Raw genomic sequence first — 6,322 nt, 5'->3', positions numbered from 1 at the left:
GTATATTTTGGAGATTAATCCTTTGTCAGTTGCTTTGTTTGCAAATTTTTTCTCCCATTCTGAGGGTTGTCTTTTCATCTTGTTTATGGTTTCCTTTGTTGTGCAAAAGCTTTTAAGTTTCATTAGGTCCCATTTGTTTCTTTTTTGTTTTTATTTCCCTTTCTCTAGGAGGTGGGTCAAAAAGGATCTTGCTGTGATTTATGTCATAGAGTGCTCTGCCTATGTTTTCCTCTAAGAGTTTTATAGTACCTGGACTTATATTTAGGTCTTTAATCAATTTTGAGTTTATTATACCTGGAAAAAACCATAATTCAAAAAGTGTCATGTACCACAATGTTCATTGCAGCACTATTTACAATAGCCAGGACATGGAAACAAGCTAAGTGTCCATTGACAGATGAATGGATAAAGACGTTGTGATATATATATACAATGGAATATTACTCAGCCATAAAAAGAAACAAAATTGAGTTATTTGTAGTGAGGTGGATACATTGCTTTCTTATTTTTCCTTTTGAAAAATCTGTATTTTCTTCATTAGTAGATGATGAACTTACTTAAGATAGCTCCATAAGAAATTGTGGTATGGCTGCAACAAAAGGAAGTTTGGAATAAAATGTTTCATTATTTATTGCCAACTTTTAGAATGTTAGAAATAAAATGGGTGCCGGAAAGAACTTATTCCAATATTCTCATTTTACAGATGAGAAAATGGAGGCTCATAGAAGGGACATACTGGCTCAAGATCACAGAATTGATGAGAATTGTTCTATGCATGAATCATTACTCAAGGCTGTGAGACCAGGGAAGGTTTCCCAAAGATGGTGATAACCCATAAATTCCCACTCCCCTTAACCCTCCTGTGTTCCTCACTCTGTCACCCTACACTAATAGTGTTATACAGTTAGATTTCTTTTCACATGCTCACATTTCATCTTCCCAAGACAAGAAGTTTATTAGTGCCTCATGTAAAGTATCTAACACAGTGAACATTGTAGGCTCTCAAATATGTTTCCTTCTCTTGACTGTTTTGTACCATTTCTATTTGTTTGTGTCCTCCATCTGATTGATTTTCTATTTAGCATTCTATTTCAAAAATAAATGGACACAAATAGAAATCTATGCTCTACTCACTGACACTATCATAATGAGAACATCAGGGTAGAGCTAGTTTCTGGAAATATTTGAGTACATTTTGCTTCACAGAGTACCTCACAAATTTTCCAAGATGTGTTGGGAAACTGCATCCCATCTAATCTATTCTTATCACCATCAATGAGGTAAAGTTGAATAAGTGTCTTGGTTTATTAAATTGCTTATTCAAACACATTTTAGGATTGAATATCTAGCATTGACAATGTTTCATATTAAAATACCAGGCTTTAAGAAATTGTGACAGTTCTATAAATGGATATCCAATAGGTTCTTTACAGGTGTCACTTTTCTGATCATGGACATGGCAGGCAGCATAATGGAAAGAGGTGATAATAAATTTGAGGCAGAATTTAGTTATATATTGGTTAGCTCTAGAGAAACAATCACAGGCTTATTGATCAAAATCAAAATCTACCACCATAATCCTCATCACAGACAACACACAATTCAAAAATTAGGCTGACTGGTAAAACAGAGCAAAATGAAGAAAGTCAGTGAAACCGTGCAACTTAGATTGGGACTTGAACCCATGGGATGGGACTCGAACCCACCCTAAACACAGATTGGGACTTCAACCCACGGTCTTTTAATTGAGATCACACACCTGGTCCCAGGACTTGATGAAGCTCAGGTTCTTTATTCTTCTGCAATGTCTCATTGCAGAAAGAATTCAATGAGAGACAGAGTGATAGGTAAGAAGTGGATTTATTTAGAGAGGTACGCGTTCCATAGATAGAATGTGGTCCATCTTAAAAGGCGAGAATAGCCTTGGGAGAAAGACAATACACAGCCTGAGTGTGGGCCATCTCAAAAGGCTAGAGGCTCCGAAATATGAGGTGGTTAGTTTTTATGTGCTGCGTAATTTCATAGGCTAATGAGTGGGAGGATTATCCCAACTATTTCGGGGGAAAGGGCGAGATTTCCAGGAATTGAGTCACCGCCCACTTTTTGGTCTTTTATTGTCGGCCTTGGAACAGTCATGATGCTGGTGGGTGTGTCATTTAGCATGCTGATGTATTACAATGAACATATAATGAGGCTCAAGGTCTACTGGAAGTTGAATCTTCTACCTTCTTGGACCTAGTTGGTTCTAACCAGTTTTTGTCATATCCTCAATGGCTGCATTCTTTTAAAGGTTGTGCCCTGGCCCCTTCCCTCCTGTTTCATCAGCACCTCTGATGACAGAAAAAATGGTGGCAGTGTCTGGACTTCTGTTTGAAGCAGAAGCAGATGGAGTTTAGTGAACAAGTTGCTGTTAACTCCCATGTCCATTCTTAATTAACTTAGATGCTGCAAGTAGTAGAAAGAAGAGAAATTTGGGGGGCAGACCATCACAGATTTGAATCCCTAATCTATGGCCTACTAGCTCTGGAATTTGTGGCAAATGACTAAAATTATATCAGCCACAGCTTGCTCATGTGTAAATAAAAATAATCTAATATCTACTGAGTGCCCACTCTGTGCCCACACTCATCTAGCTTCTTTATATGTATTAACTCAATTAATTCCCAACCAATGAAAAAGTCTACAATTATCTCCCCTGTACCCAGCAGCAGCAAGCTTAAGCAACTTTCCTAAGAATACACACCTTGTAAGTGGCAGAGCTGGAAGGCAGTAAGTAAGTAGTGGTTACTAATAAGTTAAAAACTTGTGGTAGGGTACTGAATAGTAAGCAGGACCCTAGTTTATAGCTGGCCGGTGAACCCAGGAGCAATGCTTGTTGCAACACAACACTGTTGACTGGGACATGTAAAAAATGCCTGACACTAAAAATCCTGAGCAGCTGTTTGTTGGTAAAACAGAAGAAATGCCAGAAGGATATATGTGGCATTGGTTATTAACTGTGCAACACACTGCACTCATGAGAGACACATTATGGAAAAAAATATTAGACACTATTGGGTAGAAAGCCAAGGGAGTGATAAGACAATACCACCTATGTGTGTTCAGAAATAAGTGGCTGTTAGCAAGAGTTAACAAAAGTCTCCTGGAAAGATGGGAAGACGTGGACAAAGAGAAAGGAGAAGGGTTTATTTGACATGGAAAGCACCACAAGCAGTGTGGCTCTGGAAATGAGAATGGCCATGTTTGAAAAACTGTAGGGAGTCCTGTCTAACTAAAGCAGAATCTGAGTGGGATGCTAGAAGTAGCACAAAACGTACCCCAAATAATCAGCTTTATGGGCCCATTTACTCAGTTCTACAAGGAGAGTTCTTACAAACCTGCTACAGTGTAAACTGGTCCTGCTGAAAAGGGGAGCATACTTGAGCAGAAACAGCAAAAAACAAAAGGATAAATAAATCCCCAAATACTACTTTATTGAGGACAATTTTCGTCAATTATTTTTGTCCGTAGTTTGCTGTAGCTACTATTCACTGAAATTCTGAAGCCATTTCATGCATATTTACAGGAACAAATGGTTTGTTTTATCTAGATTTTAAGTCCTTTTAATATACGTCCAAAGATATACATTTGGAAAATAATGACAAGAAACTGTAGAGAGAAGAGACTTCAGGTAAGTGGAAAATAATTTGCTGGAAAAAATTTTTTTTTACTTTATTTTTTAAGAAGTGAATTAGTCGGTGAACCTATTGCAGTGTTCAAATTTATTAATCAAAAATTAATAGAAATTATTTAATAATAATTATTGTGTTTTGATATCATACCAATTCTATTAATGATTATTCATAGAAATAGAAAAATAATGGAAATTAACTAATTAATAGAGTACAAATCAATAGAAAATGAAGTTTAATTAAATTTTAATTAAAATTGGAAGAATATTAGTTTGAAGGTGCATCAAATTATTCATCTACCTAAGACACAGGTTTCTTGAGGTCTGAGTTAGAAATTCTTCCTGGAGAGAAGTGTGAAATCAGGTGGAAAAAAAAAAGTTGAGGTTAAATTATGAAGTCCTTGATAAATGTCTCAGGCACCCAGATTTTATCCCATGCTCAGGACAAGACTCCTGAAGGTATCCGAGCACAGTGAGGAAAGTAATATTTAGGAGGCCCAGTGTTGCTGCCACATGTAGGAGAGACTGGAAACAGTGCCCAGGGAGAGCAGGTCTAGATCTGTGGTAGTAATTAGGCATGAGACGGAGACAGTCTAGCCTGAAAGGTGACTGGGTAAGGGTATCGAAGACAACCTGAAATACTTTGAAGAAAAATTCACACTGCTTTTTTGCCTTACCAGATAAAAGAGAAATTCAAGAAGACTCAGGTGATAAGCATGACAGAGCAGGCCAACGGTGGCACCAACGCAAAATAAAGAATTTGAAGTAGAGAGCAGCAGCTCGCTGGAAGCATAAAAATGTGTTTAGATGGAAGATTTAGACACACCAACAAGACATGGATTAAATCAGTATGTAGCTACGGAAAGGTTACGTTAGAGGAGTCCATATTATGTGCTCCTAAAGGGACAGTCTGCACAAAATAAGATGGCAACAATAGTCTTCTTCATGGCACACAGTGAAGAAAAGCCCGTAGAATATACATTGTTTTCCCCCTCCTTAGGTCATTCACATATGGATCCTAACACCATTTCTGTCAATAAAAAATATGGAATTTCAGGGCAGAAATAAAGACACAGATGTAGAGAACAAAGATATGGACACCAAGGGGGGAAAGTGGCGGGGGGTGGTGGTGGTGGGATGAACTGGGAGATTGGGATTGACATGTATACACTAATATGTATAAAATGGATGACTAATAAGAACCTGCTGCATAAAAAATAAATAAAATAAAATTCAAAAAAAAGATGGAATTTCTAATTACTTAAGCCTAAGTAAAATATTTTTCCTCTTCACATTCACGTATGTCTTCCGAACTAAAATAAAATATCTCACATACAGCCAATTACTTTTCTTTGCTGAGCAGCAGATTTATTATTCACTTACTAAAAAAAAAAAACATGTTTAGCACAAAGATATGTTATATAGAAAGGTAAAACATAACACTTCTTAGATTTTCACTGATTTTTGAAAAAGACATTTCTCAACTCATAGAATTGTATAAACACAGACATGAAAAACACCAACAGCACATTTTAAAAAAATTGGCAAGCATACTTGGCCTTAATAAAAATAAAATTAAACTGCTGACTTTGGAAACACTGCATTCTGTGAGATGTGTACATGTTTCTTCTGGAAAAAAATCAACATGTTGGTTCCAAATCCCATTTATCTATAGGAGTAATTTGAATTCAATGAATATTTAAACCCAGTTGTACCAAGAGGATAAACAATACCATAGATATTAGGTCAGGAAGGAACTGAGCTTTTAAGATAGACAGGCATTCTTATTTAAAACCATCTGGTCAAAAATTAACTCTAGGTGCACTCAGAGTAGTTTTATCGATTGGATTAGCAATAGCTAAAGTTAGAAGTGGTGAAATTTTCAATTGCCTTAAGTTGCTATTACTATCACTATCTTAAAATTTTTGGGTCCAGCTTTTTATTATATGTAAATAAGATTCATTTCTTTCCAGCTATGTATTAGCCCTTTAAAAGGTAAGAACTTAGAAGGGTAGATGAGTATGGAAAACAGTGACAAAAGGACCAATCTGTGAGATAAGTGAATAAAATAAATAGCATTCATTATTGTTTAAATGGCATTCTACCAGAGGTTTATAAAGACAGGGGTGATGCAAGGGCCAAACTCCATGAACATAATATCCGTGCAGGGAGACAATAAGTTCTGTCTATGTGATTCAAACAACAGAAGAATAAAATTTCCAAGGTAAAATAAACTGCAGGTGCATCATAGTGTATGCCAAAATGCTGAGAAAACCCAGTGTCATCAAAACAGGCTCCAAAGAGAAAATGTATATGTGATTACCTTCTAAGAGGTGTGTAGGATTTGGCATAGAAACCCCAGATGGGAGAGTAGCATTAGACAACCTCAGTGAAAAGGGGCAAACTGCTCAGGAGCCAGAATAACTCAGAGAAAATCTAAAGAAGAGGGGCAATAGGCAAGGTGGGCAAGTTAATGGAGGACCATGAATATAAGGCTGAGGCATCAGAGTCTGATTCAAGAGCTAGTAAGGAGCCACTTTATGTTTTTAAACAGGAAAGTAGCTTCAAAAATGTTTGGATGTTGTGTCTCCATTACGTTAAAACAAACTTTTGCATTGAATGAAAATTTGATCAAACTCATGCATGCATTGA

Source organism: Balaenoptera musculus, chromosome 10, assembly GCF_009873245.2.
Source record: "Balaenoptera musculus isolate JJ_BM4_2016_0621 chromosome 10, mBalMus1.pri.v3, whole genome shotgun sequence".
Classification (NCBI taxonomy): Eukaryota; Metazoa; Chordata; class Mammalia; order Artiodactyla; family Balaenopteridae; genus Balaenoptera; species Balaenoptera musculus.
Note: the sequence above shows the minus strand (reverse complement) of the source record.